Raw genomic sequence first — 25,546 nt, forward strand, 5'->3', positions numbered from 1 at the left:
GGGGTTCAGGTTACGTCGCGATGGAGGGGCCAGTTGAATAACTCCCTTGGGCAGATAACGTCGGAATTCCAGTCGTGAAGGCCCGATGGGGCTCCGCATCGGCAGTAAAACGGGTCCGGATAGGTGATTGTAGCCCAGGAATGGCTGATGGAACTCTTCAGCTGGCTAGCTCCGGAATAATTGATGTTAGCTCCGGGACCGACGTTAGCCAATAGTCACTTGGATAGCAGTTAGCTAGCTGCAAGATCCAGGTGTAAATGTCCAGAGCTTGCAGTAGAAATCTGGGGATATGGAGAGAAAATAGGTCCGGTATGCTCTGGTCTGAGTCGCGTTGTACAAAACTGCCGATAGCTTTTCGAGCTAAGGGGTAGCTGATGACCGTGGTTAGCTAACCGTGGTTAGCTGAATTCTAATGTTAGCTTGTGAACTGGGTAACTTCTGGCTAACTTCTGGCTAGCTTCTGTTGTGGATTTCAGATTTGAGGAAAATAATACTTTTTTTTTTAATTGGTGAGGCGGGTTGCAGGAGAGTGTTTTGAAGTTGAGTTTTTAGAAAAAAAAATATAAAAAGATATGCGAAGAAAAGATGTAAATATATATATATATATATATATATATATATATATATATATATATATATACGGGACACGACAAGACGAGGACAAAGGACGTCTGACTGCTATGCCATCTTGGATTCAGTGTACAGCCTCCACATTGACTCTGTACCGTAATACCCTGTATATAGCCTCCACTTTGACTCTGTACCGTAATACCCTGTATATAGCTCCACTGTTGTTATTGTACTGCTGCTCTAAAATAACATCTGATTTGATTTATTACAGTGCTGCAGTGGAATACATGACTGTCAATGTGTCTCAGTGGAATACAAGACTGTTACAGTGCTGCAGTGGAATACAAGACTGTCAATGTGATGCAGTGGAATACATGACTGTTAATGTGCTGCAGTGGAATACATGACTGTCAATGTGCTGCAGTGGAATACATGACTGTCAATGTGCTGCAGTGGAATACATGACTGTCAATGTGCTGCAGTGGAATACATGACTGTCAATGTGCTGCAGTGGAATACATGACTGTCAATGTGCTGCAGTGGAATACATGACTGTCAATGTGCTGCAGTGGAATACATGACTGTCAATGTGCTGCAGTGGAATACATGACTGTCAATGTGCTGCAGTGGAATACATGACTGTTACAGTGCTGCAGTGGAATTTACAGCAGCAGTCTGTCTGTCTGTCTGTCTGTCTGTCTGTCTGTCTGTCTGTCTGTCTGTCTGTCTGTCTGTCTGTCTGTCTGTCTGTCTGTCTGTGTCTCTTCTGGTGGGTCGCTTCTTGTATGTCATATGTATTGTCTGCAAGAAAAACAAGGAATGCGTTGGACAAACGCTTTGATGATGTTTTGTAAAAAGATGGCATTGTCTACCATTATGGAATGATGATCAAACAAGTTCAACACAGTAGAGTGGTGACTGAGCATTCATACATATTGAAGCTAAACATGTCATGAGGATCAGTCAGGGAGGATTGTCCTGTGACTTTCTCCTGAGGTATTACAAATGTTTGATCACATGCAAGTACAGCAGGAGTAACCTATCACAGAGATACTCAGCTTCTAATCATCACCATCACCATCCATCCTGAGTTCAAAATCATTATGTTTGGGATCAATACAGTGAGGAATGCTTGGATGAAATGACAGTCATTTAGTGAGAGGTCAATAAGGGATAAAGATTGAAGATGTTTACAATCTTGACTACAGCATGTCAGGAGAGAGCTCATCTCTGTCAGTCTAGATGGTTTGGTAGAGAGCTCACCTCTGTCAGTCTAGATGGTTTGGTAGAGAGCTCACCTCTATTCAGTCTAGATGGTTTGGTAGAGAGCTCACCTCTCAGTCTAGATGGTTTGGTAGAGCTCATCTCTGTCAGTCTAGATGGTTTGGTAGAGAGCTCACCTCTGTCAGTCTAGATGGTTTGGTAGAAAGCTCACCTCTGTCAGTCTAGATGGTTTGGTAGAGAGCTCATCTCTGTCAGTCTAGATGGTTTGGCAGAGAGCTAACCTCTGTCAGTCTAGATGGTTTGGTAGAGAGCTCACCTCTGTCAGTCTAGATGGTTTGGTAGAGAGCTCACCTCTGTCAGTCTAGATGGTTTGGTAGAGAGCTCACCTCTGTCAGTCTAGATGGTTTGGTAGAGAGCTCACCTCTGTCAGTCTAGATGGTTTGGTAGAGAGCTCATCTCTGTCAGTCTAGATGGTTTGGCAGAGAGCTCACCTCTGTCAGTCTAGATGGTTTGGTAGAGAGCTCACCTCTGTCAGTCTAGATGGTTTGGTAGAGAGCTCACCTCTGTCAGTCTAGATGGTTTGGTAGAGTTAATCTCTGTCAGTCTAGATGGTTAGGTAGAGAGCTCATCTCTGTCAGTCTAGATGGTTTGGTAGAGAGCTCATCTCTGTCAGTCAAGATGGTTTGGTAGAGAGTTCACCTCTCAGTCTAGATGGTTTGGTAGAGCTCATCTCTGTCAGTCTAGATGGTTTGGTAGAGAGTTGATCTCTGTCAGTCTAGATGGTTTGGTAGAGAGTTCACCACTCAGTCTAGATGGTTTGGTAGAGAGCTCATCTCTGTCAGTCTAGATGGTTTGGTAGAGAGTTCACCTCTCAGTCTAGATGGTTTGGTAGAGCTCATCTCTGTCAGTCTAGATGGTTTGGTAGAGAGCTCATCTCTGTCAGTCTAGATGGTTTGGTAGAGAGCTCATCTCTGTCAGTCTAGATGGTTTGGTATAGAGTTCATCTCTGTCAGTCTAGATGGTTTGGTAGAGCTCATCTCCGTCAGTCTAGATGGTTTCGTAGAGAGCTCACCTCTTTCAGTCTAGATGGTTTGGTAGAGAGCTCATCTCTGTCAGTCTAGATGGTTTGGTAGAGAGTTCACCTCTGTCAGTCTAGATGGTTTGGTAGAGAGTTCACCTCTCAGTCTAGATGGTTTGGTAGAGAGTTCACCTCTCAGTCTAGATGGTTTGGTAGAGAGCTCATCTCTGTCAGTCTAGATGGTTTGGTAGAGAGCTCACCTCTCAGTCTAGATGGTTTGTTAGACAACTCATCTCTGTCAGTCTAGATGGTTTGGTAGAGAGTTCACCTCTGTCAGTCTAGATGGTTTGGTAGAGAGTTCACCTCTGTCAATCTAGATGGTTTGGCAGAGAGTTCACCTCTGTCAGTCTAGATGGTTTGGTAGAGAGCTCACCTCTCAGTCTAGATGGTTTGGTAGAGAGCTCACCTCTATCAGTCTAGATGGTTTGGTAGAGAGCTCACCTCTGTCAGTCTAGATGGTTTGGTAGAGAGCTCATCTCTGTCAGTCTAGATGGTTTGGCAGAGAGCTCACCTCTGTCAGTCTAGATGGTTTGGTAGAGAGCTCACCTCTGTCAGTCTAGATGGTTTGGTAGAGAGCTCACCTCTGTCAGTCTAGATGGTTTGGTAGAGTTCACCTCTGTCAGTCTAGATGGTTTGGTAGAGAGCTCATCTCTGTCAGTCTAGATGGTTTGGTAGAGAGCTCATCTCTGTCAGTCTAGATGGTTTGGTAGAGAGCTCACCTCTCAGTCTAGATGGTTTGGTAGAGAGCTCACCTCTGTCAGTCTAGATGGTTTGGTAGAGAGTTGATCTCTGTCAGTCTAGATGGTTTGGTAGAGAGTTCATCTCTGTCAGTCTAGATGGTTTGGTAGAGAGCTCATCTCTGTCAGTCTAGATGGTTTGGTAGAGAGCTCATCTCTGTCAGTCTAGATGGTTTGGTAGAGAGTTCACCTCTCAGTCTAGATGGTTTGGTAGAGCTCATCTCTGTCAGTCTAGATGGTTTGGTAGAGAGTTGATCTCTGTCAGTCTAGATGGTTTGGTAGAGAGCTCACCTCTCAGTCTAGATGGTTTGGTAGAGAGCTCATCCCTGTCAGTCTTGATGGTTTGGTAGAGAGCTCATCTCTGTCAGTCTAGATGGTTTGGTAGAGAGTTGATCTCTGTCAGTCTAGATGGTTTGGTAGAGAGCTCACCTCTCAGTCTAGATGGTTTGGTAGAGAGTTCACCTCTCAGTCTAGATGGTTTGGTAGAGAGTTCACCTCTCAGTCTAGATGGTTTGGTAGAGAGCTCATCTCTGTCAGTCTAGATGGTTTGGTAGAGAGCTCACCTCTCAGTCTAGATGGTTTGGTAGAGAGCTCACCTCTGTCAGTCTAGATGGTTTGGTAGAGAGTTCATCTCTGTCAGTCTAGATGGTTTGGTAGAGAGCTCATCTCTGTCAGTCTAGATGGTTTGGTAGAGAGCTCATCTCTGTCAGACTAGATGGTTTGGTAGAGAGTTCACCTCTCAGTCTAGATGGTTTGGTAGAGCTCATCTCTGTCAGTCTAGATGGTTTGGTAGAGAGCTCACCTCTGTCAGTCTAGATGGTTTGGTAGAGAGTTCACCTCTCAGTCTAGATGGTTTGGTAGAGCTCATCTCTGTCAGTCTAGATGGTTTGGTAGAGAGCTCACCTCTCAGTCTAGATGGTGTGGTAGAGAGCTCACCTCTCAGTCTAGATGGTTTGGTAGAGAGCTCATCTCTGTCAGTCTAGATGGTTTGGTAGAGAGCTCATCTCTGTCAGTCTAGATGGTTTGGTAGAGAGCTCACCTCTCAGTCTAGATGGTTTGGTAGAGAGCTCACCTCTGTCAGTCTAGATGGTTTGGTAGAGAGTTCATCTCTGTCAGTCTAGATGGTTTGGTAGAGAGTTCATCTCTGTCAGTCTAGATGGTTTGGTAGAGAGCTAATCTCTGTCAGTCTAGATGGTTTGGTAGAGAGTTCACCTCTCAGTCTAGATGGTTTGGTAGAGCTCATCTCTGTCAGTCTAGATGGTTTGGTAGAGAGTTGATCTCTGTCAGTCTAGATGGTTTGGTAGAGAGTTCACCTCTCAGTCTAGATGGTTTGGTAGAGAGCTCACCTCTGTCAGTCTAGATGGTTTGGTAGAGAGTTGATCTCTGTCAGTCTAGATGGTTTGGTAGAGAGCTCACCTCTCAGTCTAGATGGTTTGGTAGAGAGTTCACCTCTCAGTCTAGATGGTTTGGTAGAGAGTTCACCTCTCAGTCTAGATGGTTTGGTAGAGAGCTCATCTCTGTCAGTCTAGATGGTTTGGTAGAGAGTTCACCTCTGTCAGTCTAGATGGTTTGGTAGAGAGCTCACCTCTCAGTCTAGATGGTTTGGTAGAGAGCTCATCCCTGTCAGTCTAGATGGTTTGGTAGAGAGCTCATCTCTGTCAGTCTAGATGGTTTGTTAGAGAGCTCACCTCTCAGTCTAGATGGTTTGGTAGAGAGCTCACCTCTCAGTCTAGATGGTTTGGTAGAGAGCTCACCTCTCAGTCTAGATGGTTTGGTAGAGAGCTCATCCCTGTCAGTCTAGATGGTTTGGTAGAGAGCTCATCTCTGTCAGTCGAGATGGTTTGGTAGAGAGCTCACCTCTGTCAGTCTAGATGGTTTGGTAGAGAGTTCATCTCTGTCAGTCTAGATGGTTTGGTAGAGAGTTCACCTCTCAGTCTAGATGGTTTGCTAGAGCTCATCTCTGTCAGTCTAGATGGTTTGGTAGAGAGCTCACCTCTGTCAGTCTAGATGGTTTGGTAGAGAGCTCACCTCTGTCAGTCTAGATGGTTTGGTAGAGAGCTCACCTCTCAGTCTAGATGGTTTAGTAGAGAGCTCAACTCTCAGTCTAGATGGTTTGGTAGAGAGCTCACCTCTGTCAGTCTAGATGGTTTGGTAGAGAGTTCATCTCTGTCAGTCTAGATGGTTTGGTAGAGAGCTCATCTCTGTCAGTCTAGATGGTTTGGTAGAGAGTTCACCTCTCAGTCTAGATGGTTTGGTAGAGCTCATCTCTGTCAGTCTAGATGGTTTGGTAAAGCTCATCTCTGTCAGTCTAGATGGTTAGGTAGGGAGTTGATCTCTGTCAGTCTAGATGGTTTGGTAGAGAGTTCACCTCTCAGTCTAGATGATTTGGTAGAGAGCTCATCTCTGTCAGTCTAGATGGTTTGGTAGAGAGTTCACCTCTCAGTCTAGATGGTTTGGTAGAGCTCATCTCTGTCAGTCTAGATGGTTTGGTAGAGAGCTCATCTCTGTCAGTCTAGATGGTTTGGTAGAGAGCTCATCTCTGTCAGTCTAGATGGTTTGGTATAGAGTTCATCTCTGTCAGTCTAGATGGTTTGGTAGAGCTCATCTCCGTCAGTCTAGATGGTTTCGTAGAGAGCTCACATCTTTCAGTCTAGATGGTTTGGTAGAGAGCTCATCTCTGTCAGTCTAGATGGTTTGGTAGAGAGTTCACCTCTGTCAGTCTAGATGGTTTGGTAGAGAGTTCACCTCTCAGTCTAGATGGTTTGGTAGAGAGTTCACCTCTCAGTCTAGATGGTTTGGTAGAGAGCTCATCTCTGTCAGTCTAGATGGTTTGGTAGAGAGCTCACCTCTCAGTCTAGATGGTTTGTTAGAGAGCTCATCTCTGTCAGTCTAGATGGTTTGGTAGAGAGTTCACCTCTGCCAGTCTAGATGGTTTGGTAGAGAGTTCACCTCTGTCAGTCTAGATGGTTTGGCAGAGAGTTCACCTCTGTCAGTCTAGATGGTTTGGTAGAGAGCTCACCTCTGTCAGTCTAGATGGTTTGGTAGAGAGCTCACCTCTGTCAGTCTAGATTGTTTGGTAGAGAGCTCACCTCTCAGTCTAGATTGTTTGGTAGAGAGCTCACCTCTCAGTCTAGATGGTTTGGTAGAGAGCTCACCTCTGTCAGTCTAGATGGTTTGGTAGAGAGCTCACCTCTCAGTCTAGATGGTTTGGTAGAGTGCTCACCTCTGTCAGTCTAGATGGTTTGGTAGAGAGCTCACCTCTGTCAGTCTAGATGTTTTGGTAGAGAGCTCACCTCTCAGTCTAGATGGTTTGGTAGAGAGCTCACCTCTCAGTCTAGATGGTTTGGTGGAGAGCTCACCTCTGTCAGTCTATATGGTTTGGTGGAGAGCTCACCTCTGTCAGTCTAGATGTTTTGGTAGAGAGCTCACCTCCGTTTAGGGTCATGTATAGATATGCTGGGCAGGCCATTATTTTCAGCATTATATTGGCTCCCATGGCTATGCCCCATAGTATGACAATGCCCCACCCAGAGGGTACAAGCCTTCCCTGTAGCTCAGTTGGTAGAGCATGGTGTTTGCAACACCAGGGTTGTGGGTTCGATTCCCACGGGGGGCCAGCACAGAAAAAAAAAAATGTATGAAATGTATGAAATTGTATGAAATGTATGCATTCACTACTGTAAGTCGCTCTGGATAAGAGCGTCTGCTAAATGACGTAAATGTAAAATGTAAGTGGTCACTGAATGGTTTGATGAGCATGAAAACAATGTAAACCATATGCAAGGCTGTCTCAGACACCAGATCTCAACCCAATTGAACACCTATGGGAGGTTCTGGAGGGCGCCGGAGACATTTTCCACCACCAACAACAAAACACAAAATTATAGAATTTATTGTGGAAAATTGTTGTTGCATCCCTCCGATAGAGTTCCAGAAACTTTAAGAATCTATGCCAAGGCTCATTGAATCTGTTCTGGCTCGTGGTGGTCCATCGCCCTATTTAGACGTTATATGTTGGTGTTTCCTTTATTTTGTCAGTTACCTGTACACTCCTGATGCAAAATGAAACTATATACCGTATATCATTGTTTTACCTTTGTTGAATGCACTGACTGTCTCTCTGGATAAGAGTCTTTTAAATTACTAAAATGCAACTGAAAATGTGTAAATATTGTTCAGTTCATTCCCCTCCCTTTCACCCTCCTTCTCCTTCTCCTCTTCTCATAGACAAGGTCTTCTCACAGAGAAGCAAATTTCAAAAAGTGAGGCAGTATTTTAACACCTTTGCCCTGTCCTGTCAGGCTGCTGATAGCTTCAGTGGTCCACGCATCAACACTGAGACCAAGTCCATTCAGTGGTCCACTATTCAAAACTGAGACCAAGTCCATTCAGTGGTCCATACATCAACACTGAGACCAAGTCCATTCAGTGGTCCATGCATCAACACTGAGACCAAGTCCATTCAGTGGTCCACACATCAACACTGAGACCAACATTGACATTTTAGTCATTTAGCAGACACTCTTATCCAGAGCGACTTACAGTAGTGAATACATACATTTCATTTTTCATTTCATGCATTTTTTTTGGTTTGTTTTTGTACTGGCCCCCCGTGGGAATCGAACCCACAACCCTGGCGTTGCACACATCATGCTCTACCAACTGAGCCACACGGAAGGCTAAAGACAAGTCCATTCAGTGGTCCACACATCAACACTGAGACCAAGTCCATTCAGTGGTCCACACATCAACACTGAGACCAAGTCCATTCAGTGGTCCACACATCAACACTGAGACCAAGTCCATTCAGTGGTCCACACATCAACACTGAGACCAAGTCCATTCAGTGGTCCACACATCAACACTGAGACCAAGTCCATTCAGTGGTCCACACATCAACACTGAGACCAAATCCATTCAGTTGTCCTCTCTGACACACATCAACTCAAGTCTCTGTGATTGCTAGTGACACATTGTGACTCGCTGCCACGGCAAACAATAGCGGGCCTAGGAGAAAAAAACACCATATCACTGCAGGCCAAATGAGTTTTTAATTATGAACTTTCAGAGGGCTGCCCCACTCTTCTCCCGCTCCCCGGTGATGTGTTCTTGTCAAGCTATTCCCCAGGATCAAGCAGGGAGGGTGTCAAGTCATTTGGATATCGGCTCCACGAATGAAAGCCAGGCCCGGAATTACATTGACCCGAGCCAGAAGCGGCTGCTAAGGGAACACAAACTATCAAGAGCCTGTTTGAATGTTTGAAAGGTAACATTAAAAATGATTAATCTACCTATTTCTCACCCAGCCACAGCCAGCCTCATGTTCTCACACAGTTATTTGGAGGTCTGCTCAAACAGTTCTGACGTAAATTCACTTAGAAAAGGAAAGAGATTTTGCAAATGCACTTTAACATCAATTAATAATTAAAAGCCAAGTCAGAAGAAAGTGAAATCATACCTGCAAGATAAAACTTGAAGTAAGTTGGTATGACATTTGTAGAGTATAAGGCATTTCTATTCCTCATACAGCAATGGTGAAATAGAACAGGAATGGTAAGGTGGGATAGGATGTGTGGCTATAGTCTTTATCAGAATTACAGGACAGCATCTGTGTTGAACGTGCCATATCATTTAATCTGAACGAGTAAAGCATTAGAGAGCAGCTTGATAGTGTATCTACTACTGGCAGGAACATCTGCTTGTAACATCAGTACTGAGCAGCGTGGCTTTTAACCGTTTAAAAGGAGAAAAGATCAAATGAGAGAAAGCACAGCATGGTACACTGGCTGGATGACGAGTATTTCTATCTCTGCCATCAGCAACGGAAATAGCTACAATTATCTATCATAGGAAGAACAATTACAGAACATGTCCATCCCTGTCTATGCCAATCTAATGACTGCATCTTTCACAGAAGAAACATCTGATTCTAGTCCTAAACTCATTTTGAACCAGAAACACTGGTTTGAACAAGAAACACAGTCTGACTCTATTCCTGATACTACAGTCTACTACTGATACTACTGTCTACTGCTGATACTACTGATACTACTGATACAACTGTCTACTACTGATCATACTGATACTACAATCTACTACTCATACTACTGTCTACTACTGATACTACAGTCTACTACTGATACTACTGTCTACTACTGATACTACTGTCTACTATAGATACTACTGTATACTACTGATACTACTGATACTACTGTCTACTACTGATACTACTGTCTACTACTGATACTACTGATACTACTGTCTACTACTGATACTACTGTCTACTACTGATACTACTGATACTACTGTCTACTACTGATACTACTGTCTACTACTGATACTACTGTCTACTACTGATACTACTGATACTACTGTCTACTAATGATACTACTGTCTACTAATGATACTACTGTCTACTAATGATACTACTGTCTGCTACTGATACTACTGTCTACTACTGATACTACTGTCTACTACTGATACTACTGATACTACTGATACTACTGTCTACTACTGATACTACTGATACTACTGTCTACTACTGATACTACTGATACTACTGTCTACTACTGATACTACTGTCTACTACTGATACTACTGTCTACTACTGATACTACTGTCTACTAATGATACTACTGATACTACTGTCTACTACTGATACTACTGATACTACTGTCTACTGCTGATACTACTGATACTACTGAACTACTGTCTACTGCTGATATTACTGATACTACTGTCACCAGAAACACTGGTTTGAACAAGAAACACAGTCTGACTCTATTCCTGATACTACAGTCTACTACTGATACTACTGTCTACTGCTGATACTACTGATACTACTGATACAACTGTCTACTACTGATAATACTGATACTACAATCTACTACTCATACTACTGTCTACTACTGATACTACAGTCTACTACTGATACTACTGTCTACTACTGATACTACTGTCTACTATAGATACTACTGTATACTACTGATACTACTGATACTACTGTCTACTACTGATACTACTGTCTACTACTGATACTACTGATACTACTGTCTACTACTGATACTACTGTCTACTACTGATACTACTGATACTACTGTCTACTACTGATACTACTGTCTACTACTGATACTACTGTCTACTACTGATACTACTGATACTACTGTCTACTAATGATACTACTGTCTACTAATGATACTACTGTCTACTAATGATACTACTGTCTGCTACTGATACTACTGTCTACTACTGATACTACTGTCTACTACTGATACTACTGATACTACTGTCTACTACTGATACTACTGTCTACTACTGATACTACTGATACTACTGTCTACTACTGATACTACTGTCTACTACTGATACTACTGATACTACTGTCTACTACTGATACTACTGTCTACTAATGATACTACTGATACTACTGTCTACTACTGATACTACTGATACTACTGTCTACTGCTGATACTACTGATACTACTGATACAACTGTCTACTGCTGATATTACTGATACTACTGTCACCTACTGATACTACTGTCTACTACTGATACTACTGTCTACTACTGATACTACTGTCTACTACTGATACTACTGATACTACTGTCTACTACTGATACTACTGTCTACTACTGATACTACTGATACTACTGTCTACTAATGATACTATTGTCTACTACTTATACTACTGATACCACTGTCTACTACTGATACTACTGATACTACTGATACTACTGTCTACTACTGATACTACTGTCTACTACTGATACTACTGATACTACAGTCTACTACTGATACTACTGTCTACTAATAATACTACTGTCTACTACTGATACTACTGATACTACTTTCTACTAATGATACTACTGTCTACTACTGATACTACTGTCTACTAATGATACTACTGTCTACTAATGATACTACTGTCTACTACTGATACTACTGATACTACTGTCTAGTACTGATACTACTGATACTACAGTCTACTACTGATACTACTGTCTACTACTGATACTACTGATACTACTGTCTACTACTGATACTACTGTCTACTACTGATACTACTGTCTACTACTGATACTACTGATACTACAGTCTACTACTGATACTACTGTCTACTACTGATACTACTGATACTACTGTCTACTACTGATACTACTGTCTACTACTGATACTACTGATACTACTGTCTACTACTGATACTACTGTCTACTAATGATACTACTGATACTACTGTCTACTACTGATACTACTGTCTACTGCTGATACTACTGTCTACTACTGATACTACTGTCTACTGCTGATACTACTGTCTATTACTGATACTACTGTCTACTACTGATACTACTGATTCTACTGTCTACTACTGATACTACTGTTTACTACTGATACTACTGATACTACTGTCTACTACTGATACTACTGTCTACTACTGATACTACTGATACTACTGATACTACTGTCTACTACTGATACTACTGTCTACTGCTGATACTACTGTCTATTACTGATACTACTGTCTACTACTGATACTACTGATACTACTGTCTACTACTGATACTACTGTTTACTACTGATACTACTGATACTACTGTCTACTACTGTCTACTACTGATACTACTGATACTACTGTCTACTACTGATACTACTGTCTACTACTGATACTACTGATACTACTGTCTACTACTGATACTACTGTCTACTAATGATACTACTGATACTACTGTCTACTACTGATACTACTGATACTACTGATACTACTGATACTACTGTCTACTACTGATACTACTGTCTACTGCTGATACTACTGTCTACTACTGATACTACTGTCTACTGCTGATACTACTGTCTATTACTGATACTACTGTCTACTACTGATACTACTGATACTACTGTCTACTACTGATACTACTGTTTACTACTGATACTACTGTCTACTGCTGATACTACTGTCTACTACTGATACTACTGTCTACTACTGATACTACTGTCTACTACTGATACTACTGTCTACTACTGATACCACTGATTTTGCTGATATTACAGTCTACTACTGATACTACTGATATTGCTGAAGTCATACTACTCTACTAATACACTGACACACTCATTGTGCCTCACACTGCTACTTTTACAGTTACAGTGAGTGTGTGTGTGTGTGTGTGTGTGTGTGTGTGTATGTGTATGTGTGTGTGTGTGTGTGTGTGTGTGTGTGTGTGTGTGTTTTATTGTATCATGCATTCTACACAGTTTTTTTTCTCTCTCTGATCAATCTCTTTTATTTTCTTTCAGCCTGTTAGGGAGACTGAATACAGTTAAAGACTCCTGTCTCATCGGCCTGTTAGGGAGACTGAATACAGTTAAAGACTCCTGTCTCATCAGCCTGTTAGGGAGACTGAATACAGTTAAAGACTCCTGTCTCATCAGCCTGTTAGGGAGACTGAATACAGTTAAAGAATCCCGTCCCGTCTGCCCTAAATCCTCTAAATAAAATCAAGACAAGCAATTGAGCTGTTGAAATAAATGATCAAGAGGCATCCATGAAGTTGTATCCAGGCACCAGCCTAAACTTTCTCTAGAGGGGAGAAATCTAAAAGAGGAGAACCAGGCTGATGTGGTTGCTTGGGGCCATATTGACCCTTTTACGTGATCTGGTAATAGAATACATAGAAAGTTGTATTCATTTTTTACAGCACGATATGACAAGGACATCTTTACATCCTAAAATGCAGACATGGGTTCAAACAGTATTTATTTTTCTAATAAAGCCTGTCTGGAGTGCCAAATGGGTAGGGTTTGCAATTGTTTGGTTATCATGTTGGTTCCATTTCAGCAGGCAAGCTCAACCCTTACAGTTAAAGCATATGAAATAAAACAAATACTATTTGAACCCAGGCACTGTCTAGATATTAAGAATACTATCTAACATGTAATGGTTGAACACAATCAGAACCTATTCCATCCCATCATCCACTGGCAAAATCATAGATGTACCTCTTCTCCCCGTGCCCAACTTTGTCAATAGTCTATGATACGGTCAAGAATCCAAAAGCCTTTCTTTAAGCCATACCTAACCTGCTGTTGCCTGCTTTATCCTGCCTTACTATCGATTGGGCGATGGATATGAGAATTCCGCTGTGTAGCTATGGCAGCACCCACTGTGCTGAGGGGTATTGATTTTAGTTCAAGCTGACATAAAAATGAAGAACACACAGACCATGGACCTGTTTCTGACAGGGTGCTTTTATCACCAATTTGAGATAACAGATTAATCTACCCTAGTGCTTATTCTCTTACGTGACGCAGACCTGACCCTAATCACTGAAGTAGAACGACCGATCTCAATGCTTTATTCAAATGGAAAAATTACAGATGTAGTATGGAAATTGAGATAACTGACCAATCCAAGACAAATGTAATTACAGTACTTAGAAAGATATGTTAACAAATTGTCCTCTGCAATATGAGGATTTCCGAACGGTAACTACATCTCAAACCTCTGTATCTGAGGACGATATCTCCACATGAAAAACAGCTTGGTGGATCAATTCCATGTCTAATACTCGTTAGATTTCTACTGTGCTCTTTCTGATATAGCAGCATCCTGGCTCCTGTTACAGACAATGTGTGCCATGGATAACTCACAGCTGCACCCCTACCCTGCACTACCCTACCCTACCCTGCAATACCCTACCCTACCCTGCACTACCCTACCCTACCCTGCACTACCCTACCCTACCCCACCCTACCCTGTCCTGCCCGCCCTACCCTGTCCTGCCTCCCCTACCCTGCCCTGCACTATCCTAACCTACCCTGTCCTGCCCTTTGCCCTACCCTGTCCTGACTACCCTGTCCGGTCCTACCCTGTCCTGCCCTACCCTACCCTATCCTGCCTACCCTGTCCTGCCGACCCTACCCTGTCCTGCCAACCCTACCCTGTCCTCCCTATCCTGTCCTGCCCTAGCCTGTCCTGCCCTACCATGTCCTGCCTTCCCTGTCCTGCCGACCCTACCCTTCCCTGTCCTGCCCTTCCCTACCCTGCCTTCTGAAACCACCCCAGAGCCAGAGCAGCTAGCTGGCTTCAGATGAGGAGAAAACTAGTGTCCCCACTAGAGTAACTAGTATGGATTAACATTCTTCACATTTCCCGACAAAATAAAAGACCCGGGACATTTCTAAAGATTTCCCCAGTGGTACTAATGTAATTCCACCAAACACACAACATGCAGCAGATTACCCAAACAGGTTGTCGCATGGAAGCCTTTAACCCAGCGTATCTACTTCACACAAAGTCGCCATGAAATCAAAGCACACTCATAATTGTCACTGCCGGACTGCACACGCGACCCTAATTAATAAACCCTACAGGAAACCCCTAAACGCTTAGAAAAAAATATGTTTAGGTTCATATTCTCAGAGTAAAAACTCGACTGATACTATGAAAGCTTAAACCAAGTTTATTCTTCCCATAGGGTCAATACAACTGTATTAGACAAAAAAATATATTCACACAAGCACTGATATTTAATCATTTCTACTATGCTGAGTCTCCTCCTACACATCTGAACAGCTAATGCATCTCTGTTGCTAGACAGAACCTTAGTGAGATCTGTTCTTCCTCACTTCATCTGACCTGACCTCTAACCCCAAAGTGCTCACTCCTCCACAACTCAAGGCTGTCATGGTGACTGGTACCTACACTGTGTCTCTTCTCCTCCCAGAGGATCCCTCCCAGAGGATCCCTGATGGCTAACAATAACATATCCTGACATAATGTAAACATTATACATTACCCTCCCTCCCTCAGTGACATGAATAAGTATATTTCCTTATTCTCAGAACCAAACACTATCTAGAACCTAAAAGGGTTCTTTGGCTGTCCCCATAGGAGAACCCATTGAAGAACACATTTTGGTTCAAGGTAAAACCCTTATTGTGCCAGGTAGAACCCTTTTGGGTTCCATGTTGAACCCTTTCCACAGAGGATTCAACATGGAACCCAAAATGGTTCTACCTCAAACCAAAAACAGTTCTACTTGGAATCAAAAAGGGTTCTACTTGGAACCAAAAACAGTGCTACTTGGAACCAAAAAGAGTTATCCTATAGGGACAGCTGAGGACCCCTTTTGGAACCCTTTTTTCTAAATGTACAATATAGCCTATTAGATAATGTGTGCCTCTTTGAGCTGTCATTGTGACTCTTCAGACAGTCACAAATGTGATAGGCCTATGCACAATTCACTACATAGGCATCTCTGTCACAGACATGAAATATGTTAACAATTCAGAGGCATGAGGGAAAATTCTATCTCCCCTGTCCTAGAGCCTAGGCTATTATCCTATCAGTCCCAATCCCATCGAAACACAAAATCCTGACTCTTGTCATGCATGAAAATTCCTAACTTTATTCAGTAATCCATAGGTTTCATTATCAAAGCACGTCTCTCGCCTATGCAGGTCAAAATATCGATAATCATTTTTCCCGCTTCTCTGCACTGTCTCGGTATGAGAGTAGATATTGAGAGTATGAGAGTAGATATTGAGAGTAGATGGTATGAGAGTAGATATTGATCTTTTTAAAACAATTTGTTCCTGTTAAGATACCTTGATAGGCTATTTAACCCTCCTGTTGGGTTTGTTTCATGTTATTTAATTCTGTGTTCCTGGTCCAAAATGACCGCCCCATTATAGCTGATTATAAATCCATCATAATATATTATCACCTAGTGTTGTGTTAGATCTTTTTATCAACTTAAGTTCTTGTGAACATCACAAGTTTTGAACTTCTATTTGCTATTTATGGCCTGTACAACTCATTGACCTGAGCTCATACAAGTTGTTTTTGAGTTGAAAAAAAGCATTACGTATGGATTATTTTGACTATACTCAGGTCAATAACAAATACTCAGACGAAACATATTGTGCTATTTATCACAGACTACTTTGTGTCAAAGTTTAACAAGGACTCTCTCCTCCTCACCAGAGTCCTAATCAAAGATTAACTCAGGAAAAAAAAGAAATGTCCCTTTTTCAGGACCCTTTCTTTCAAAGATAATTTGTAAAAATCCAAATTACTTCACAGATCTTCATTGTAAAGGGTTTAAACACTGTTTCCCATGCTTGATCAATGAACCAACAATTAATGAACATGCACCTGTGAAACGGTCATTAAGACACTAACAGCTTACAGAGAACATCCCTGGTCATCCCTGCTGCCTCTGATCTGGAGGACTCACTAAACAGAGAACATCCCTGGTCATCCCTACTGCCTCTGATCTGGAGGACTCACTAAACAGAGAACATCCCTGGTCATCCCTACTACCTCTAATCTGGAGGACTCACTAAACAGAGAACATCCCTGGTCATCCCTACTGACTCTGATCTGGAGGACTCACTTAACAGAGAACATCCCTGGTCATCTCTACAGCCTCTGATCTGGAGGACTCACTAAACAGAGAACATCCCTGGTCATCCCTGCTGCCTTTGATGTGAAGGACTCACTAAACAGAGAGCATCCCTGGTCATCCCTACTGCCTCTGATCTGGAGGACTCACTTAACAGAGAACATCCCTGGTCATCTCTACAGCCTCTGATCTGGAGGACTCACTAAACAGAGAACATCCCTGGTCATCCCTACTGCCTTTGATGTGAAGGACTCACTAAACAGAGAACATCCCTGGTCATCCCTACTGCCTCTGATCTGGAGGACTCACTAAACACATGCTTCATTGGAAATGATGTCTGAGTTTTGTAGCGTGCCCTTGGTTATCCGTAAATAAAATAAAAACATGAAAATGATTCGGGTTTGATTAATATAAGGAATGTCCAATGATGTATATTTATACTTTTACTTTTTATACTAAAGCATATTTAAAACCAAATACTTTTAGACTTTTAGTCAAGTAGTATTTTACTGGGTGACTTTCACTGTTACTTGAGAGATTTTCTATTAAGGTATCTTTACTTTTACTCAAGTATGACAATCGGGTACTTTTTCCACCACTGAATTCCCAGCAATGTAATTGGTGATCAAAGATAGTTACTCTATCTTTACTAAATATAATTTTCATTTATTCTGAAATCTTCACATAGTGGCACAGCCAAGCCGCCAAGGAGGAGCAACACCTCTCTTATTTGGGTTAAAGCATGGCATAGCGACCATATATTTTTGGGGTATTTCCCGGAACTCTCGAGATAAATAACTTCGTAGATTTTCTGAAAAATATAACTACAAGCAGCCCTTGTAGTGAAACGTTTTCACTAGTCGGCCTGGAGAACCAGATAGCCAGGGTTTCCCTCTTTCTCTTTCTCCCCTGACCCATCTGTCTATCGCCTCCTTTGAATTCCATGCTGTCACAGTTACCAGCCCTTTCAAGCTTAACTTCTTTGGGCTAGGGGGCAGTATTTTCACATCCGGATAAAAAACTTACCCGATTTAATCTGGTTACGACTCCTGCCCAGTAACTAGAATATGCATATAATTATTGGCTTTGGATAGAAAACACCCTAAAGTTTCTAAAACTGTTTGAATGGTGTCTGTGAGTATAACAGAACTCCTATGGCAGGCAAAAACCTAAGATTTCATGCAGGAAGTGGCATGTCTGACAAGGTGTTGTTGTTCTTGCTTCTGTTTATTGAAGAGTCAGGATCTTAGCTGTAACGTGACATTTCCTACGGCTCCAATAGGCTCTCAGAGCCCGGGAAAAACCTGAACGATTACGAGGCAGCCTCAGGCTGAAACACATTATCGCCTTTTCCAAGTGGCCCATCAGAGGACAAGGGAATTAGGCGCGTGCCCGATTCGACCCCGTGCAGTATTTTCCTTCGGCTGTTTACCTAATTGCAGATTCCCGGTCGGAATATTATCGCTTTTTTACGAGAATAATGGCATAAAAATTGATTTTAAACAGCGGTTGACATGCTTCGAAGTACGGTAATGAAATATTTAGAAATCTTTTGTCACGTTATGCACCATGCGCACGACCGTTATTTACCATTGGGCTAGTGTCTAGAACGCACGAACAAAACGTCGCTGATGGAACATAACTATGGATTATTTGGGACCAAACCTACATTTGTTATTGAAGTAGAAGTCCTGGGAGTGCATTCTGACGAAGAACAGGAAAGGTAAGACCATTTTTGTTATAGGAAATGTGATTTTGGTGAAGGCTAAACTTGCCGGGTGTCTAAATAGCTAGCCCTGTGATGCCGGGCTATCTACTCAGAATATTGCAAAATGTGCTTCATCCGAAAAGCTATTTTAAAATCGGACATATCGAGTGCATAGAGGAGTAATGTATCTATAATTCTTAAAATAATTGTTATGCTTTTTGTGAACGTTTATCGTGAGTAATTTAGTAAATTGTTAGTAAATTCCCCGGAAGTTTGCGGGGGGTATGCTTTTTCTGAACGTCACATGCTAATGTAAAAAGCTGGTTTTTGATATAAATATGAACTTGATTGAACAGACATGCATGTATTGTATAACATAATGTCCTAGGTGTGTCATCTGATGAAGATCATCAAAGGTTAGTGCTGCATTTAGCTGTCTTCTGGGTTTTTGTGACATTATATGCTAGCTTGAAAAATGGGTGTCTGATTATTTCTGGCTGTGTACTCTGCTGACATAATCTAATGTTTTGCTTTCGTTGTAAAGCCTTTTTGAAATCGGACAGTGTGGTTAGATTAACGAGAGTCTTGTCTTTAAATAGCTGTAAAATAGTCATATGTTTGAGAAATTGAAGTAATAGCATTTCAAAGGTTTTGAAAATCGCGCCACAGGATTCAACTGGCTGTTACGTAGGTGGGACGAATTCGTCCCGCCGGTCCCATAGAGGTTAACATCCTTATCATTTATCGCCCTCCAGGTTCCCTTGGAGAGTTCATCAATGAGCTTGACGCCTTGATAAGTTCCTTTCCTGAGGATGGCTCACCTCTCACAGTTCTGGGTGACTTTAACCTCCCCACGTCTACCTTTGACTCATTCCTCTCTGCCTCCTTCTTCCCACTCCTCTCCTCTTTTGACCTCACCCTCTCATCTTCCCCCCCTACTCACAAGGCAGGCAATACGCTTGACCTCATCTTTACTAGATGCTGTTCCTCCACTAATCTCATTGTAACTCCCCTCCAAGTCTCCGACCACTACCTTGTATCCTTTTCCCTCTCGCTCTCATCCAACACTTCTCACTCTGCCCCTACTCGGATGGTATTGCGCCGTCCCAACCTTCGCTCTCTCTCTCCCGCTACTCTCTCCTCTTCCATCCTATCATCTCTTCCCTCTGCTCAAACCTTCTCCAACCTATCTCCTGATTCTGCCTCCTCAACCCTCCTCTCCTCCCTTTCTGCATCCTTTGACTCTCTATGTCCCCTATCCTCCAGGCCGGCTCGGTCCTCCCCTCCTGCTCCGTGGCTCGACGACTCATTACGAGCTCACAGAACAGGGCTCCGGGCAGCCGATCGGAAATGGAGGAAAACTCGCCTCCCTGCGGACCTGGCATCATTTCACTCCCTCCTCTCTACATTTTCCTCTTCTGTCTCTGCTGCTAAAGCACTTTCTACCACTCTAAATTCCAAGCATCTGCCTCTAACCCTAGGAAGCTCTTTGCCACCTTCTCATCCCTCCTGAATCAAACGACACCGCTGGTCCTGCTCACACTGCCCTACCCTGTGCTTTGACCTCTTTCTCCCCTCTCTCTCCAGATTAAATCTCGCGTCTTGTGACGGCCGGCCGCCCAACAACCTGCCCGCTTGACCCTATCCCCTCCTCTCTTCTCCAGACCATTTCCGGAGACCTTCTCCCTTACCTTACCTCACTCATCAACTCATCCTTGACCGCTGGCTACGTCCCTTCCATCTTCAAGAGAGCGAGAGTTGCACCCCTTCTGAAAAAACCTACACTCGATCCCTCCGATGTCAACAACTACAGACCAGTATCCCTTCTTTGTTATCTCTCCAAAACTCTTGAACGTGCCGTCCTTGGCCAGCTCTCCTGCTATCTCTCTCAGAATGACCTTCTTGATCCAAATCAGTCAGGTTTCAAGACTGGTCATTCAACTGAGACTGCTCTTCTCTGTGTCACGGAGGCTCTCCACACTGCTAAAGCTAACTCTCTCTCCTCTGCTCTCATCCTTCTAGACCTATCTGTTGCCTTTGATACTGTGAACCATCAGATCCTCCTCTCCACCCTCTCTGAGTTGGGCATCTCCGGCGCGGCCCACGCTTGGATTGCGTCCTACCTGACAGGCCACTCCTACCAGGTGGCGTGGCGAGAATCTGTCTCCGCACCACGTGCTCTCACCACTGGTGTCCCCCAGGGCTCTGTTCTAGGCCCTCTCCTATTCTCGCTATACACCAAGTCACGTGGCTCTGTCATATCCTCACATGGTCTCTCCTATCATTGCTATGCAGACGACACACAATGAATCTTCTCCTTTCCCCCTTCTGATAACCAGGTGGCGAATCGCATCTCTGCATGTCTGGCAGACATATCAGTGTGGATGACGGATCACCACCTCAAGCTGAACCTCAGCAAGACGGAGCTGCTCTTCCTCCCGGGGAAGGACTGCCCGTTCCATGATCTCGCCATCACGGTTGACAACTCCATTGTGTCCTCCTCCCAGAGTGCTAAGAACCTTGGCGTGACCCTGGATAACACCCTGTCGTTCTCCACTAACATCAAGGCGGTGACCCGATCCTGTAGGTTCATGCTCTACAACATTCGCAGAGTACGACCCTGCCTCACACAGGAAGCGGCGCAGGTCCTAATCCAGGCACTTGTCATCTCCCGTCTGGATTACTGCAACTCGCTGTTGGCTGGGCTCCCTGCCTGTGCCATTAAACCCCTACAACTCATCCAGAACGCAGCAGCCCGTCTGGTGTTCAACCTTCCCAAGTTCTCTCACGTCACCCCGCTCCTCCGCTCTCTCTACTGGCTTCCTGTTGAAGCTCGCATCCGCTACAAGACCATGGTGCTTGCCTACGGAGCTGTGAGGGGAACGGCACCTCCGTACCTTCAGGCTCTGATCAGGCCCTACACCCAAACAAGGGCACTGCGTCCATCCACCTCTGGCCTGCTCGCCTCCCTACCTCTAAGGAAGCACAGTTCCCGCTCAGCCCAGTCAAAACTGTTCGCTGCTCTGGCACCCCAATGGTGGAACAAGCTCCCTCATGACGCCAGGACAGCGGAGTCAATCACCACCTTCCGGAGACACCTGAAACCCCACCTCTTCAAGGAATACCTAGGATAGCATAAAGTAATCCTTCTAACCCCCCCCCTTAAAAGATTTAGATGCACTATTGTAAAGTGGTTGTTCCACTGGATATCATAAGGTGAATGTACCAATTTGTAAGTCGCTCTGGTTAAGAGCGTCTGCTAAATGACTTAAATGTAAATGTAATGTAAATGTTTTCACTAGTCTGCCTGGAGAACCAGATGGGCAGGGTTTTCACTAGTCTGCCTGGAGTACCAGATGGCCAGGGTTTTCACTAGTCTGCCTGGAGAACCAGATGGGCAGGGTTTTCACTAGTCTGCCTGGAGAACCAGATGGGCAGGGTTTTCACTAGTCTGCCGGGAGTACCAGATGGGCAGGGTTTTCACTAGTCTGCCTGGAGAACCAGATGGCCAGGGTTTTCACTAGTCTGCCTGGAGTACCAGATGGCCAGGGTTTTCACTAGTCTGCCGGGAGAACCAGATGGGCCGGGTTTTCACTAGTCTGCCTGGAGAACCAGATGGGCAGGGTTTTCACTAGTCTGCCTGGAGAACCAGATTGCCAGGGTTTTCACTAGTCTGTCTGGAGAACCAGATGGGCCAGGTTTTCACTAGTCTGCCTGGAGAACCAGATGGCCAGGGTTTTCACTAGTCTGCCTGGAGAACCAGATGGCCAGGGTTTTCACTAGTCTGCCTGGAGTACCAGATGGCCAGGGTTTTCACTAGTCTGCCTGGAGAACCAGATGGCCAGGGTTTTCACTAGTCTGCCTGGAGAACCAGATAGCCAGGGTTTTCACTAGTCTGCCTGGAGTACCAGATGGCCAGGGTTTTCACTAGTCTGCCTGGAGAACCAGATAACCCAGATATGACTAGAAGAGAGAGACTGCTTGGCTGTGGTGACTCTGATGATAGATGTGTGAATATTATCTCATAAAACACTTAGACAGGGGAGACATGGGACCACTGCTAAACATAAAATATCCACCTGGCACAGATGTCAGTCTAACGTCTAGTTTTGATTTACATTTGGTTGAGTTGTCAGCTAATGTGAAATCAACAAAACATTTCACCATGAAATTGGATTTAAAAGTAGTAAAAGATTTGTATATTTTTTAAGAAATGTCCTTACACTAATGATCACATTGATACAATCAGTTTTCCACGTTGATTCAACATCATCACATTGATACAGTCAGTTTTCCACGTTGATTCAACATCATCACATTGCATTTTTTGGTTGAAATGACACGGAAACCACGTTAATTCAACCAGCTTTACCCAGTGGGTAGACTGTATTTGCATGTGAATCCCTCTCAAACCAGAGTTGACTAATGTCAACAGAGATGAAAATGTTCCTATATAGTGCATTACTTTTGACCAGGGCCCATATCTATACAGGGAATCATCTAATGACTCATCTAATGACTCATCTATACAGGGAATCATCTAATGACTCACCTAATGACTCATCTACACAGGGAATCATCTAATGACTCATCTACACAGGGAGTCATCTAATGACTCATCTACACAGGGAATCATCTATTGACTCATCTACACAGGGAATCATCTATTGACTCATCTACACAGGGAATCATCTAATGACTCATCTACACAGGGAATCATCAAATGGCTCATCTACACAGGGAATCATCTATTGACTCATCTAATGACTCATCTAATGACCACCTAACAGCCCTCAGCTTCATGACCATCTAACAGACCCCAGCTTCCTAACAGCTCCCAGCTTCATGACCACCTAACAGCCCCCAGCTTCATGACCACCTAACACCCCCCAGCTTCATGACCACCTAACAGCTCCCAGCTTCATGACCACCTAACAGCCCCCAGCTTCATGACCACCTAACAACACCGAGCTTCATGACCACTGTCATGGCGTGGCCCCTTCTGGGTGTAGATCGTGGCTTCCCCCTCTTTCACTCTCTCCTAAACCCAGGTTCTGTTATCTCAGGTTGTGAATTCCTGGCGGAGACTCTCTCCCCCTTTTCATGCAGAGAGAGAGAGACCACAGAGTGAATAAAGGATTTAATGTGGCCGAACTCCTAAATCCCCAAAATGGGAAAATTAAACTATATGTCCACTTGTGAGAATGTGGGAAGGGCCCGTGGACACTTAAGGGACAGTTATGTTGAGTGTGTTTCATTTGGTGACCTCACAAAGAACAGGAAACACATAATTATATATCTGAATGTGTACATTTATCAATTATGGTGTTTGCATCTAATTATAGTATTAAATGAATGAGTAAAGATGAAACTATTTGTGAAATGATGTAATGTGATGTTAACCTTTAATTTTGAGAGAATTGTATTCCCTGTCAGCGGCCACGCCCCTGTTAGCACAGACATGATCTGGCGTCATGGAACCGAATAGATTAGACCAGGCATACCTCGGTGTAATCTGAGGTGGCACAGGTTTGAGTACCAAAACTAGAAAACTATACCACGTGGAGCATTGGCTACACGGCTGAAAATGGTTGAACTCTGAGACTATCGATCCCTACAGAATAAGAGCAAATCTTAGATACAAAGTACTAGTCTGCAGCTAGAAATGACGTAAACCGAGGACGAGAATACCGACAACCGCCGAAACATCTATCTATGAGAACATTTCTGAATGGTACCCTGAAGTATCCATTCTAACCACAAAATACTTTGATCTTCAGGGAAACAGAAAGAGAGAGAGAGACTCAGATGAACTCTCCAGCAGACAGACTGGATTCCAACAGAGAAGACAACAAGGACGTCAACAAAACAAAGGAGATGATCGTGGACTTCAGGAAACAGCAGAGGGAGCACCCCCTATCCACATCGACGGGACAGTAGTGGAGAGGGTAGAAAGTTTTAAGTTCCTCGGCGTACACATCACGGACAAACTGAAATGGTCCAACCACACAGACAGCATGCTGAAGAAGGCGCTACAGCGCCTTTTCAACCTCAGGAGGCTGAAGAAATTCGGCTTGTCATCAAAAACACTCACAAACTTCTACAGATGCACAATCGAGAGCATCCTGTCGGGCTGTATCACCGCCTGGTACGGCAACTGCTCCGCCCACAACCGTAAGTCTCTCCAGAGGGTAGTGAGGTCTGCACAACGCATTACCGGGAGCAAACTACCTGCCCTCCAGGACACCTACAGCACCCGATGTCACAGGAAGGCCAAAAAGATAATCAAGGACAATAACCACCTGCCTGTTCACCCCGCTACCATCCAGAAGGCGAGGTCAGTACAGGTGCATCAAAGCAGGGACCGAGAGACTGAAAAACTGCTTCTATCTCAAGGCCATCAGACTGTTAAACAGCCATCACTAACATTGAGTGGCTGCTGCCAACATACTGACTCAAATCTCTAGCCACTTTAATAATGGAAAAATGGATGTAATAAATGTATCACTAGCCGCTTTAAACAATGCCGCTTCATATAATGTTTACATATCCTACATTACTCATCTCATATGCATTTACTGTAGTCTATACCATCTACTGCATCTTGTCTATGCCGTTCTGTACCATCACTCATTCATATATTTTTATGTACATATTCTTATTCATTTCTTTAGACTTGTGTGTATAAGGTAGTTGTTGTGAAATTGTTAGGTTAGATTACTCGTTGGATATTACTGCATTGTCGGAACTAGAAGCACAAGCATTTTGCTACACTCGCATTAACATCTGCTAACCATGTGTATGTGACAAATAAAATATGATTT

General features: G+C 43.5%; 1 protein-coding gene across 1 annotated transcript in view; it reads right to left on the minus strand.

Moving 5' to 3' along the window:
- LOC115206740 (contactin-5-like) overlaps window positions 1-25,546 on the minus strand; it is a 503,383-nt gene that overhangs the window by 416,023 nt on the left and 61,814 nt on the right. The gene's annotated exons all lie outside the window — the stretch shown is intronic.

The sequence above is a fragment of the Salmo trutta genome, chromosome 13 (genome assembly GCF_901001165.1).
Source record: "Salmo trutta chromosome 13, fSalTru1.1, whole genome shotgun sequence".
NCBI classification, from domain to species: Eukaryota; Metazoa; Chordata; class Actinopteri; order Salmoniformes; family Salmonidae; genus Salmo; species Salmo trutta.